The sequence below is a fragment of the Xenopus laevis genome, chromosome 5S, assembly GCF_017654675.1.
Source record: "Xenopus laevis strain J_2021 chromosome 5S, Xenopus_laevis_v10.1, whole genome shotgun sequence".
NCBI classification, from domain to species: domain Eukaryota; kingdom Metazoa; phylum Chordata; class Amphibia; order Anura; family Pipidae; genus Xenopus; species Xenopus laevis.
The window spans coordinates 77,260,175-77,275,965 of record NC_054380.1 but is presented as its reverse complement, the minus strand read 5'-3'; the positions used below and the strand labels follow the sequence as shown (position 1 = coordinate 77,275,965).

General features: G+C 37.0%; 1 long non-coding RNA gene across 1 annotated transcript; it reads left to right on the top strand.

The window, feature by feature from the left end:
• Positions 1-9,586: 9,586 nt before the first annotated feature.
• LOC121394253 lies at positions 9,587-12,933 on the top strand. Its single transcript, XR_005961588.1, has 3 exons — positions 9,587-10,017; positions 12,036-12,117; positions 12,443-12,933. It is a non-coding gene; the product is annotated as an uncharacterized LOC121394253 (long non-coding RNA).
• Positions 12,934-15,791: the final 2,858 nt, after the last annotated feature.

Sequence of the window (15,791 nt, the reverse complement as noted above, 5' to 3'; positions counted from 1 at the left end):
CATGCACTAAGGCAATATAGGATCAATGCAATTTATCAGTTACACCATTAATTCTAACATGTTTTCATCTTTCTTCATTTTTTGTTGTTTACAAGGATCGATAGGAAATGGTTCATTCATGAATTGTTAATAAAATCTATTTTCCAATCCCATGAATATATTTATTCTGTATTGTGTGAAAGCAAATGATACATATCAAAATAATGCGCAAGTTAAGATTAGGATGGATTACTAACATCATAGCAACCTGCAGATCCATCAGGGTTTTATATGCAATGGGCAGACAGCTTGCCCTTTCATCACTCCGACTGACTCAAGCCACCACCACCACCTGGAACAATGAGCTTTCGACACAGGCAGAAATTGTGATTTGTCCCCACTTTTTGACAGGCAACTTGCCCTTCCATATCTCTCCAGAGACTTTCATTTGTCCATTCAGTATTCTTGAAGCACCAAGTTTTCAGCACAGGCAGGAATTTTTTCATGACCTTTGGGATGGCAGGCAAGCACCTTAACCACTGGACCATTCTCAAATTTTTTTTTATCAAGCTGTCTACAGAACCCTGTCTTCGTTAAACAATTTACCAAGGTCAACTGCGCGCTGATGCAAGGCACACAACAAAAAGGACAGCAGAGGAGTTCTCACAGGCAACCCCTGTAAAAATAAAGTGCATTCAAATGGAGTTTTGTCAAGACAGCCCTTTAGCAAAGGAAGCGGCCAGCCAACATGTTGTTTTTCAGCAAGGCCCCTCCGTCAGTCACAGGCAGGCTACCTTCCCCCCAACCTTGGCAATCCCATTGACTGACTTCGGGCAGACAGCTTGCCCCTAGGTCAGTCAATATAGTGGCACAAGGGGGACATTCTGTTTTTTACAGTCATCCGGAACTGCTCTAAAGCAGGATTAGGCTCTGTTGCATGCCAGTTTAAGCGCTGGTGTCCGCCCGCGGAGTTCAGAGTTCAAATCCCGGGTGGATGATTTCCCTGGGCATTTCAGGGTTGATTATGCCTGTACACAGCATTCTTCATTCTGCATTCAAAAGTAGTTTGACTTGTCAAAACAGGAACCGCTCCATATCTATTCTGTGGTGCATGCTGCTAATTACCTGGTTTCTTAATCCATATGGGCCTGAGGTTCGCACCCCAGCGGGTACCTTTTGGCAGAAGTTGCCTTTTCTTCGGGCTACATTAATGAGAAACCGATATTTACAGTTTGGTAAAGCGCCAAAATCTGCCTTCAAATATCAGTATCTTTTTCAGTCTTCAGAACCCTGCCTTTATTAAACAATTTACCAGGCTCAACTGCAAGATGTTTCTCCTGGAGTCTGTTTTATGTGTTTAATGGGCATGCCCAAGTGTTTATCAGCACAATTATGTTTCGCCATGCAGATTAGGCAAAGTCTCCATTAGGACAAGATGATCCTTATCTTTTTTTTGTCAGTAGAGGGATCACATTCAGGATTATGTTCTGGGGAATGGATTATTAGTAGTAATTAGCATGGCTTTATGAAGGGCAGATCATGTTTGATGAATTTGATTGCTATATGTACACACATATATATATATATATATATATATATATATATATATATATATATATGGGTCCTGTGGGTATCAGCACTCGATACTTGTATGAGTTTGAGGTGCAGGATCAAATTAATGATACAGGTGATACAAGGATCAGCACACTCATTTGTAGAAAAGCAAAGTGTATTTTATTTCAACACAGCATTGTGTCCAACGTTTCGGTTCCTCCTGGGAACCTTTATCAACCTTGATAAAGGTTCCCAGGAGGAACCGAAACGTTGGACACAATGCTGTGTTGAAATAAAATACACTTTGCTTTTCTACAAATGAGTGTGCTGATCCTTGTATCACCTATATATATATATATATATATATATATATATATATATATATATATTATTTATTTATTTATTTATATATAAAATGAAGTAGGCAGGAATTTACACTGCGGGGCTGCAGTAGATGGGATCTATTTGGCGTTTGCTAAGCTTTTGGCACAATGCCACCTTAACTTTTTCTTTCTAAACTAAGATGGTGGTCTTGGTAATGTTGTTGTACATATATTTGAAACCAACTAAAGCTTCATGGTTGGCAGTTGTATTTACTCTACTGGTAGGGTTTTCAGATTTATATTTTGACCCACTCTTATTTTATTGGGTCATTAATGGCTTGGAGGAGTATTGGAAGTAATGTATCAGTGTTTGCCAATGACACAAATATACAGTACAGGCTAATTAATTTCATTTAGGATGTGTCATGCTTTCAGAGGGATATGTACAAATGCCTGAACTGAACTTCTAAGTGGCAGATGAAATTCAATGTTGAAAAATTTAAGATTATACATTTGGAATTCAAAAACGTGCAAGCTTCTTATACTGTTGTGACTAAGTAAGGCAAATCCTTGATGGAGTGTGACAAGGCTACATGTAGATAATACACTTAGCTGTAATCAGCAATGGCAGTTATCAAGAGGATGCGCCAGCAAAGTACAGTCCTGCATTTAAATGGGTATAGATTAATAGAAATAGAGGGCAGTGGTATGGCCCACTCTAAATGATTCAGTGAAGTTTTGCTCTCCAGTTGTAGTGGCAGATATATTAGATAGTTTCAACAAAGGGTTGGATGGTTTTTAAGTAAGTGAAAAATTACAGTGTTACCAAAGTCCCTCTGACTGAGAGGCTTCTGTTGGGGTTTTTGCCTTCCTCTGGATCAACTAGCAGTTAGGTAGAAAAAAGTTACATAGTTAGATCGGGTTGAAAAAAGTCCAAAGTCCATCAAATCCCTCCAAATGAAACCCAGCATCCATAGATACACACACTGAACCCTCCATACACTCACATATACTATTTATACTCATACACTAACTATAGATTTTAGTATCACAATAGCCTTTGGTATTATGTTTGTCAAAGAAATCATCAAAGACACTCTTAAAGGCATTCTTGATGGTTGGGAGGGCAAAATAATACTCTGCTACAATGCCTAGCTTTAAGGGGGTTGAGGTAAAGATCAGATAGGCTGGAGTTACACCTCATTTTACATTCTTTCTTTCTTATTAAACCAGTTCTGGTTCAACAGCTTTACATAGAGTAATGTTCTCAGCAGAAATAAACACATTCCCTCCTAGAACATATACAGTGGTATAAATAAAAATAAGCAATGCCTATATATGAAGATATAGTTGAATAAAAAATGTGTGTAACACTGTAAATACAGCTCCTCATATATACAATGAGCCATTTGGGTGTCCCCTGGAATGTCCCCAAGCTTGTATGTTTTGAATGATCTGCAAGTAGGGGTATTCCAGGGGAAACAAGCTGTAGGGAGTCCTTTACTTAATGCCTGCACCAGAATTCTAATTAAGGCTACAGATGTTAATTTGCATACTTTAGTTCTCAAGTACTTGTGCATTTGACATTAGAAAATGAGCCCTAATTATCAGAATAATTTCATACATGTAAGCCTTTTAGGCATCTGGCCTAAGTATTTAATCATTGAATATATGTTTAAATTGCTTTCATAAAGTAGAACTAAACCCTAAAAATGAATGTGGTTAAAAATGGCACATTTTATATAGTGAACTTATTGCACCAGCCTAAAGTTTCAGCTTGTCAATAGCAGCAATGATCCAGGACTTCAAACTTGTCACAGAGGGTCACCATCTTGGAAAGTGTCTGGGACACTCACATGCTCAGTGGGCTCTGAGCAGCTGTTGAGAAACTAAGCTTAGGGGTTGTCACAAATTATCAAGCAGAAAATGAGGTTAATCTGTAATATAATGCTACAGGGCTGATTATTAAATTCTGATGCTAATTGTACTGGCTTCTGTGCTGTCATGTAGTAATGATCTGTATTAATTACTAATCAGCCTTATATTGTGACATTTCTATTCTATCAGGGGAATGTAATAAAAGTCGCAAAGAGCAAAACAATTCGCACCAATAAGACTAAAAATCCACATCTCGCAATGTAATATTGTTCCTTAAACTGTTATTGCATTGCGAATTTTAATTGCGCATTGCGAATTTTAATTGCACACTCATAAGAAGTGCTTGAAGGTGTCGTAATCTTTTGGAGCAAACATAACAACTTTTTCAGTAAGAAGTTTTATTACATTGACTGCGCATTGGCGCAAACTATAAAATTCGCAAACGGTCTTTCACTGTCGGAAGTGGTCGCTAAACAGTTTCCGGGCTCGCAAAAGCTATATTAAATTCGCACAAAGCAAAATTTGTTCGCGCAAAGGCATAACTTTTCGCATTGCGAATAGTTTTTCCGTTAGCGATTTTTATTACATTCCCCCGTATGTGTACTGTATATTGTGAGTTGGTCCCTAAGCTCAGTAAGTGACAGCAGCACAGAGCAACAGCAGCAGAAAAGAAGATGGGGAGCTACTGGGGCATCTTTGGAGACACAGATCTTTACTGCTAAAGGGATGTGGTTGCCTTGGGCTGGTACAGAAGCACAAAACATAATGTACAACATTTCTAGCTACTTCTATAGTTAAGCTTTCGTTCTCCTTTAAGCAATGACAATAATTCAGTCATATTTCTTTAATTCTCTTATTGAGTTTCTGCTAGTAACAATTCAGTCTGTCTAAATGACCTTCAGACTGTGGAACCTTAAGTACAAATCAGTAGGGGGTAACAATTAACACGTTCTTCCAATAATTCTGAGCTTTCTGGATATTAGGTTTTCAGGAAAGAGATCATATAACCTTATCAAAAACTGACCATCTAAAACTAAATAAAAGAATTGGCCTCAAAATAAGAGATGTGCCGATTAGCCTTTGGTTGTAATCTTGCACTATGTATAATCAGCATTTCTCTAAAAAATTATAGCCCATGGTGCCCATGCCTTATGGCATTACTTAACTCATATTTCTTCAAGCTTTCTGCTGGGATCTGCTGTCTATTTCTACTGTATACACACCTTGTAGCATATTCATAAATTAGAAGGTTTAGCACGCAAAAGTCCAGAAGGGTACATTTTTTATTGCCTGTGTCACTGCAGTGCAAATCAAAGTTTCATTTCTCCACAAAACTGCAAAATGCATTCTAAGAATTGTATTTTTAAGCATTTTCCACAAAGAAAATAGATAATGCAATAAAGCTTTTCTATTTCATTAAACGAAACTCAGCAGATTTTTAAAAAATTTTATTAGTTTAATTGCTTGCATTTATTTTGCAGTTGGTCAAAACACCTTAGATTAAGGGTGTTTTTAAACTTAAGGATGTTTATAAAAAAATAAATAAATATATATATATATATATATATATATATATATATATATATATATATATATATATATATAGTGAAAAAGGATTGCGGCACTCACAGGGTTTTAGTGAAAAAACAAAAAATGTTTTATTATTAAGCCTCAACGTTGCCCTGTGAGTGCCGCAATCCTTTTTCACTGCTTATTTCCCATGCTGGCACCCAGGTATTAATTTTGTATACGGAGTGCACCATTCCTTTGGTTTTATATATATATATATATATATATATATATATATATATATATATATATATATATATATATATACATACATATATAATTTTATTATTTATTACATGATTACATAAAAACGATATAGTAGTTAATTCAGAAATGCATGAGGATCAGGAAGTACAACAAGGTAGTACAAGGGGGCTAATTTGATGGCACTCGTTTGCTAATTAATAAGGTAAATGTGAAAATCCCAAATGTGTACTTATTCATTAAAAAATTCTAATTTCAGCTTGGTCATAGTGATGGGCGAATTTGCGCTGTTTCGTTTCGCCGAAAAATTTGCATGACATTCATGAAACTGCAAAAATTTCGTGAAACGTCGCCGGCGTCTCGTTTTTTATGGTGGCGTCAGTTTTTTTGGCAAAAAATGAGCCGGTGTCCAATTTTTTTTGACGCCGGTGAGTTTTCGCGGCCATTTCACGAATTTATTCGCCGGCGGTGAATCGCGCAAATTTGCAGCCACTAAAATTGCAAGATCGTCAAACTGAATTTCTGCAGATATGCAAAATCATTCATAGCTGGGTTAACTCAATTCCTTTTAACAGGTGTAGAACCAAGTCTTTTTCTGTCTTGACCAATGAGGTATGGAGTTATCACATCACAGTTGGACTGACTGTATTGATCAGTTTTACTACATGAGAATAAATATCCACTCTCTGTACATCATTTACATTTCACTATTGTCACAATTATATTACAATGACAAAAGGGTGCACACACACTTCATGTGCCGTTTTGTAATTTTTTATTTTGACACTGCAGCACAAGATTGTGTATTATGACACCCTTTTTATGTCCATATAAAATCCACAATATTGTACTTGAAGTGTGGGTGCCCCTTTTGTGCATGTTCTAGATTACTGTGCTTCAAAGTACTAACATAGTTTATAGTACACGTGCAAATGTTCTTCTGTGATAGTAAAAAATGCCCAATATGAGCACCTTTGTACATGTTAATGTTAATTTACATTGTGTTTCTTAAACTCATATGATATATCTGTATGCGTAGAAAAGTACCTCAATTTCCTTAATTTAAGTGTAAATATGAGCCATAGTCAGGTGTTCATCTTATAATACGGTATAATTAGAACTGCAAAAAATATAATAAACCACATGCCGTTTCTTTTTTCTACTTCTTTTGCTTGAGCTTCCTTGCATGAAAAGAAAATTTAATCCGAGGGATATTTTTCATTATTCCTTATCTAAGTAACTTCATTGTCACATTAACAGCACTACCTGTTTTTCTAGAATTCTGGACAGAGTTCTTTGAAACATAAGCCTTACTCTAATTACAAAACAGCAGGGAATTTAAAGTTGTTCCATAAAAAAAAATATAAAACACTATTATAATATCCAAAACAGAGAGAAGACAAAATACATAAAATAAGACTTTAAGTATGGCTAAAGGATGCTGAAAAACATTTCAAAAGCAATGCAACACAAATCCGTTGATCAGAAATTGTGAGCTGTGACTTGTAACTTGTGAGTTATGTGCTGATCAGTGGATGGATGCTCTTGACAGCACCATAAGGGCAGCCCAAATCCCTTAGGGCCTTATGACTATGACATACAAAAGGTTTTCAAGATTTTGCTTATATCATTTTAGCGCTCACAAAATCATGACTGAAATCACCTCATTCAAATAGAATCCAATGTGAACTGCATCACAGAAAAACCACAGGCTTTGAGAATTTAACATCATGTTTTTTCTTGCTAAAAACTCTACACCAAAATGATATATATGTTTCTCTAGTCACTATGGCAGACTTCACACATATGGGTTCTCCCCGCCCTCTACCATGGATAGGACAGAAAACTGTTTCCATATTACCCAACCTATATAGCACTCATTTCCCCTGCCTGCTGCATCTTTTTTTTCTGTCCTCGCCAAAGGATAGGACAAGTTTTTGGGAGCTTTTGATTTTTATTTTGTAACTCACCTGGATCCCTGTTGGGATCCGGCATTTGGAGACTTCTGCCTCTCTCTCTCTGGAAGGGCAGTGCAGAGTATTTCCTCTTAGAGGAGATCAGCAGTTCAGATCCCCGTTACTAGGCAGCCTGGGGTTTATATTTCCGCGTTACCACGCCTGGGACTGAGTTACTCAGTATGGTGTGAGGTGCAGGGACTGTGTCCTAGACCAGTCAGCAGGGTGGCACCTTAGATAGGATCTTTTAAAGGGATCCTGTCATCGGAAAACATGTTTTTTTCCAAAACACATCAGTTAATAGTGCTACTCCAGCAGAATTCTGCACTGAAATCCATTTCTCAAAAGAGCAAACAGATTTTTTTATATTCAATTTTGAAATCTGACATGGGGCTAGACATTTTGTCAATTTCCCAGCTGCCCCTGGTCATGTGATTTGTGCCTGCACTTTAGGAGAGAAATGCTTTCTGGCAGGCTGCTGTTTTGCCACCTTGTGGCAGACTAGGTTTGCCACCTTGTCCCACTGCTAACTCTGGGCAGGTGGACTGAAGTTGCGAGGGTATTGTGGGGGCTATGATGTGGTCAACAGGGGTTGACCAATTACAGTACCAATCTCAGGTAATCCTGCATGGTTTTCCAAATTTGAAAAATCGAGTAGGTAGTTTTCACGCACACAGCCCTTCCGAAAACCTGGTTGTCCAGGTCAAAACCAGACAAATGGCAACCGTATAGCATGCACCAGAACAGAGACTGCAGAGTGGCACAGTAGTATATGAGCCTTTACTTTCAGCTGTGCTTGGATAATATTCTATATATTTGTATTGTTAAGACTAAACTATACAGTATTTTGTATATTTTCTAATAAATACTGAATACAAGTTCATATTTAAAATTACATCCAGTATCCACACAGATGAATAATAATTTGTCACAGATGGCAGCTTCAGACTTGAAAACCCACTAACCTACTGAGTAGACTATTCTATAACAGAGAAGCTTCAAAAGAATCAATACTATACCACATGTGCACCATCTGCTGCACCTGCTCTAGATAGTGGAAAACAAGTGGCATTTAAAATTAAAAAACTGAAAAAGTTAATTTAATTTGGCAATGACAAAATATCAGTGCAATCTTGCTGGTGCAATGATGTCATCGGGTCTTGCAGATCTTGGCAATAGACATGACCTTACAGAGGAGGAAAAGTTCAAAATGATAAAATCCAATAACCTCATCTGAGATGTTAAAAGTATCAATACCATCTCTTATCCTGACACTTAAACATCTTTTGATGATAAAATGATGCTAATAGCATTGGTGAATTGCCAGAGATGTTTTCCATTTGTAGGCCTTATTTATAAAAAATCTAATTTGTGAGGTTTGTAAAGTATTTTACTTCGAATAAACTCACAATTAAAAAAAAAAACTTGAATGGTTGCTTGTTTATGAAAAAATCAGAATGCATAAAACTTGTTTGAATAAAATCGCGAAAAAAACTCGAATACCTAAAATTTTTGTAGTTTACTGTATAAGTTTTAAAAAACTCAAAATTGTACGTTTACAAACTCAAAAATCTTGAATTAAAAAAAATGGCTAGAATTTTGCCAAGGACAACTCCCATTGACTTCTACATGAACTCGCCAAAAATTTGGCAAAAAAATCGTGGCAAAAATTTAAATTCGAACTTTGATAAATCACCCCCTAAAATGGATATCATGAATAAGGTCATACTGTCAATTTTTGTATACTGACACTAAAAAAACAACTACTCAAAATATAACTTTTTAATTTGACTAATGAAAATAGCAGAGGATTGACTGTGAAAACAAAGAGTTACATGAAAATGTTATTACTTGTAAACAGATTATCGGCTGTTTGCACACTTCAGTAGAAAGAAATAAACAAAGCCATATGTGCTGAGTTTCTTTAGGTTTCTTTTCTTCTGATAAACACACATTTCTGCCACAGATCAAAACAAAAACATGGCCACCTTAGCCAACACCGCAAAGTCTGTTTTGCATAAAAAAGCACATATTTAATCACTAGGCAAAATAAATGATTTGGACTGTACAGAGATCCCATACCTTTATTAGAATATATATATATATATTTTTTTTTCACAAATGTTTTTATTAGTTTTTCCAGAATACAAGTAAAATGAATTAAAACAAAATCATAACCAAGAAAGTAAATAAGATAACAATATTATTGTCAAGGGTAGAACAAAGTAGTAGAAGGCAGGAATGATAATTAGCAGTCTATACCGTTGCCAAGTGACCAGGAGAGAATGGACCAGGCAGATACACCGCTACCTATATATATTGAAAAACGACCCAGCATGTCACTAACTATTAACAGTAGGAAGAAACATGAAAAGGTTTGTACTCACAGAGTGCTTGTTAATATTTGATTAAGGGAGTGGCTCCTGGGGGGTCCCGTTGAAATTGGTTGTTGTAGGTTTCCCCTATTCATCAGCTGTTGTTCCGCCTCACAGACAACATCGGTCCCCTGCAACAGTTCCCTTTCATACCATGTAGTATATTGAAAGGTTTGAATGGTTAGTAGTTTAGTATGCAGTGGGAGGGTGTTAATGTGCGTCAGCCAGGTATCGAAAAAGGTTTCCATGTGGCTTTCCTTACTCGTTAAGGTTTCTATCCAATCTAAATGGAATATGTATTGCAGTTTTTGATGCACCAAGGACAGTGGTGGGGGAAGGTGGGACAACCAGGTATGCAAAATGGCTTTCCGGGCCGCTGCTGCCAACCTTTCAGCCAGAGCTTAGAGATATATGAGGTAGGCTGCAGTTTGCTAAAAATGGCCCATGTAGCGTGAATGTTCAGAGTTTTCCCCGACAGGTTTTCCCAGTAGCTGGCGACTTCCTTCCAAAACTGTTGCATGAGTGGGCATGACCATAGGCAGTGTATTATATCAGCTCTCGAATCCCCGCATTTCAAACAACTATCTGAGATCGCCGTGCCAATATGGGATCTCTTCAAAGGAGTCAAATAGGTATGATGCAATATTTGTAGGGACATTTCTTGGTATGTGCTAGCCGGTAGTATTTTCATCATTCGGGTGTGATAACGGAGAATATCTACGTTTTCCGAGTGCGGGATAACTGTTTTCCATCTCGTAAAGCTCATGGTGGTGTTATCTACATCGATGGTTGTCCTGATTAGGTTGTAAATATGTGCAGTTGATCTAATTGTGTCATGTTTTGGCCATAGCGAGTCAATTGGGTTGGTCTTGTCTACATCTGTTAATTTAGCCAATTGTGTCGCGATGAAGTGTGTAAGTTGTAATAATGAGAATTGGTGAAGTTGCAAAAATGGGTATTTTTGGAGCAGGGTCGCAATTGGTTGAATTGTGTTGGTAGTCGTGATCACATCCTTCATGTTTTGTAGACCTTTCGTTTGCCATGATTTAAAAAGTATACTGTTTAGGCCTGGAGGGAACGCTTTGTTATTGAGCCAGGTAAGATTTATTGAGTTAAAGGGAGAAAGGTTAGCTTTTTTGCGGATAGAGTGCCAGGTTCTGTATGTATGAATGAATAAAGGATTATCCTGTATATCTTTGGGGATTTCTGGAAGTGGCGTATGTAAGAGTGAGTGAATTTCCCTCTGTTAAGGTTTCATCTAAAAGGGTCGTGGTGTATATGTTTCTATGGTGGAGCCAATCTCCCGCATATCTAAGGAGAGCTGCGTCGTTATATTCCAATATGTTTGGAAGATTGAGTCCACCATCCTGCTTCTGTAGGTGGAGGGTTGCGACTCTGATTCGGGGACGTTTTTTGTTCCAGATAAAGGTTCTTAAAATGTGTTGCAGTCGTTTGTTGTCTGCGGAGGATATGCGATATGGCAACATTTGTAATTTGTAAAGTAATTTGGGGAAAATTATCATTTTAATAAAATGAATTCTACCTGAGAATGTAAGATTTGTATTTATCCATTTGCGGGTGTCTTGTTCAATTTGATCTATGGTGGATCTGATGTTGGACTTATACATGTCTTTGTGATGTTGTGTTAATCGGATTCCGAGAAATTTTACATGTGTTTTGGCTTTCCGAAAGGGAAACGGGTTTGCCCAATCCGACGGGATGGTGTGTTGTAGACGTAGGGCTTCAGATTTCCCTAGATTGATTTTAAATCCCGCTATAGTTCCGAAAGTTTCTATTTTGTGTAGGATTGTGGGAAGTTCTGTTTGAGGCTTGTTTAGAAAAAGGAGGATGTCATCAGCATATGCTACTGGCTTTACTTGTTGTGTGCCTACTTGGATACCTTCAAAGGTGTCATCATTAAGTAAGTGACGTAGCAAAGGATCTAAAGCGAGATTGAAAAGTAGCGGTGAGAGAGGACATCCTTGTCTCGTGCCTCTCTGTATCAAGAATCTAGGAGAGTTCAGTCCGTTAGCCGTAACATGGGTATAGGAATGCGAGTAGAGGGTTCTAAATAGGTTGAGCATCTGAATACCAAAGTGTTGAAATTTAAGCAGTCTCTTAATGTGTGTATGTGTTATTCTGTCAAAGGCTTTATCAGCGTCCAAGTTAATTAGTATGCCGTGTTTTCTTTTCTCCAGATTACATTGATACAAGGTAGCTATTGCCGTCTGGAGAGCCTGGACCGGGTATCTTCCCCTGAGAAACCCCACCTGGTGAGTGGTAAGTATGTGTGGGAGAACAAGTTGTAACCTGTCTGCCATAATTTTGGTTAACAATTTCAGGTCTTGATTTAAAAGAGAGATCGGCCTGTAGGAGGAGGGGAGGGTGGGGTCTTTCCCCTCTTTTGGAATTAATATAATTCTCGCCTCGTTTGCTTCACACCACAATGGAAAGCCCTGTAGAACATTATTAAAAAGCGTGGTGAGCAGTGGGGCGAGTTCCGGGAGGAGGGCTTTATAATATTCTGCGCTTAAACCATCGGGGCCTGGGGATTTCCCATTCTTCAAATGCTTTATTGTTGATGTTATGTCTTGTTCTGTAATAGGTGCATCTAAGATCTCCCTGTCCTGCACTGAAAGTTTGGATAAGTGGGCATTTCGCAGGAAAGAGAGGCCTTCCTCTGGATGGTCCTGATTCTCCTCGTAAAAGTGTTTAAAATACGTTTCAAGTTCTGCTACAATGGCTTCAGTGTCCCGAGCCCAACCCTCCTCCATTTTTAATTTCTTTATGAAGTGTTGCGCTGTGTTGTGTTTGGTTATTCTGGCAAGGAGTCTCCCCGATTTATTCCCCCATCTGTAAAACTTATTTTTCATATGAGAAATGAATATATATTTTTTTTAGTTATAATTTTTAGCTCTGGGGAGCTGTTGAGAAGCCAATCTTAAGGGTTGATTGAAATCATAGAACAGATAACAAGGTTTTTCCATTATAAAGAGGGCCACTCCAGGGCTGCACGCCATGAGGGAACCTTTGCATCAGGTTGTAGCGAGCAGCCAGTTACCAGGGGCAGAAAAAGCTGCCTCTGGTAACTTTACATAGTTACATATTGGAGTATTGGATTGAAAAAAGACCAACGTCCAAGTTCAACCCCTCCGAATGAAACCCAGTATCCGTCCATACATACACACAATCATACACACACCCCACATAAACTATATATATATACCAATATCTATACTAATAAAATCCCTCTTAAAAGCATTAACAGAATCAACCAACCACCCAGCCAATTGACAATGCTGCTTCCAATGAAAGTTCTTTTCCTGTAGTCTAAAGGGGTGGCCTCTGGTGCGGTGATCCCTTTAATGGAAAAAATATACCTCTGCTAATTGTCTATAATGTCCTCTAATGTTCTTGTAAAGATTAATCATGTCCCCTTGTAAGTGTCTTTTTTTCTCAGAGAGAACAACCCCAACCTTGACAGTCTACTCTCACAATTTCAATCTTCCATCCCTTTAGCCAATATTGCTGCACATCTCTGTATTCTCTGCAGCTCATTATATTAATTAATCAGATTTGACACTGATCATAGAAGTTGATGCTATACAGGGCTGCTTTCCCATATAATGTGAATTTTTATTAATTACTATTATGACTTTATATACTTTGTATTGTCGCTCTTTAAACAACATACTAGAACATATGCTGTGAATTAGCTGAAAAATGGGGGCTACTTGGGGCTGATTCTAAGGCAAAAATCTTAATTACTAAAGGGCTGTATTGGCTTTGGCCTGGTATGAAAGCCAAATATAATGTTCAGCCTTATTCTTTTTAAACTTTATTATTCCTTTAGGTTGCAATACAAAAAATGAAGGGCTCACTGTTAAATATAACACAACATTACAGTTTTATTAACATCTCCCAATTTAATCCAAATTTTAGATAGCACTGGCATGATTCCACATATTTTCTGAACATAGGTTTAGCTCTACGAGGCGCTCCCTGAGTCATGCCTAGGCCAGTGGTACAGTTATGCATCTAACTAAATAGATTATAATATAACATCTATATTTTAAACAGGAAACTTATAGGTTAAACAGAATTTTCTGGTAGATGATAATTATATCAAGCTTAGACAGCACACAACTTATGTGAAATAGGGAAGTTCCAACAAACTATAAACATAAGGTTAACACAACCTTGGGGAATGCTGAAGTAAGAACATGGACAGGTTGAAAGGTATGCTGACATGGTAAGAAGTAATTGCATGAAAAATGAATGACAAAATTGTTAATTAAGTAAAATGTTAAGTGACCAATCAAAATATCAAAAATTGTAATATGCTGATTATGTTGATTGTTGATTGTTCGAAAATATGTAAGTGGTATGCAGGGCAGACAATTGTGCTGATGATATAGAATGTGGATGTGATCTATGCTTGGTGCATCAAACCAATAAAGCTTCCAACTCTGATTAAACATCTTAGGAGGTGTCTCTGATTTTGGGTAAGCAACTGATTTCACAATATCTAATGCAAGTATACTTCTAAAAGAAAGAACAAAATGAAAATATGAGAAATGCAACTTAGTCAAATGTATGATTCATTTTAACAAAAATAAGGTAAATACTCTACAGCACCAAACACCTACTGCGCAGAATGGCTGTTTTATGATTTTGTCAAGCAAACTGGATCTTGTTTACTTACCATAATTACCGCATAATATATCTGCTGATCCATAAAAAATTGTTTAATGGGCCGTAAAACAGAATTTCAAGGCAATGGAAAATGTTCTATACGTTGCAAGTTTTTCTGCGTATGTACTTTGCAACTGTGAAGCACATCAGAGACAATGTCATTGTCCGCATAAAAGCATAAAAGTAACCCTCAAAATTGTTGATCATTATTTACCAGAGTTAAAACAATTAAAGGGGTTGTAAACCCAAATAGAAAATGCTGCAGGACGAAAACAGGTTTAATTCTACATTAGCTGTACCTTAATTGTAATTTTTAATGATTCTAAGCTTGTTTGTAAACATAAATGCTATTGGAAGATGTGTCCTTTGCTATTTCTTGCATTGCTGGTTCTCACTTCATGTACCACTGAAATAGTGTCTACACTTCAATTTTCACAAAGTCTAGCATGTTCTGTGATCACCAGACCTGTAAAGAGAAATGCAACAGTGTGCAATACATTATGGAAAAATTGGCTATTGGCTGGAATAGAACTGTCTACTGCTAAATTGTTTTGTGTAGTCAGGCCTGGTTTTGCACTCCTTGATGCTGTAGCACTTGCTGCAGTAGATTTTCTAAATAGCCACTTATATTTCTATAGTTTTCCATGAATAAGGCCATTGCAAACTTTACATTTTATTTTTATAATGGTCATCAAACAGTTTGCTTTGTTTGCAAAGGATTTCTTTTTCCTTTTTTTCCTGCTCATTTAAAAAGGATTTGCAACCGCATTGAAAATCCACACATTTTTAATCCATGAGCCAATATCAGCTATAAAATCCAGTCTTCTGTTCCTGCCGTTAACTGCGCTTAGTTTAATTAAGCAGGATAAGACTGCTGTCAAGCAATATGATTAGCCATATTCTCTTTTATTATGTCTAGTGAAATATTACAGAGAATATCTATAGCATCATCTCTCTTCACAGTCTAATATGTATGTTTAACTTTAATCTGTGCAGCAATCTCTAGCTTTTGATGATAGTCATGTTTAATATGGATTCATTTATTTTGTATTACGTTGATTTTCAGCAAAGGTAAATATTTTAAATTAGTAGTTTTGTACTGTCAAAAATTTTTTTCTGGTAGAACAGAAATATGTTTATAGGATAGAAAAGTAAATAATTTAAACATAAAGAAATAAGAATATAATGAAAAATAGGAAACATTTCAAAACAATTGTTCATCAACATTAGCCATAGCATGTCATTTCTGGCTCTAAGTT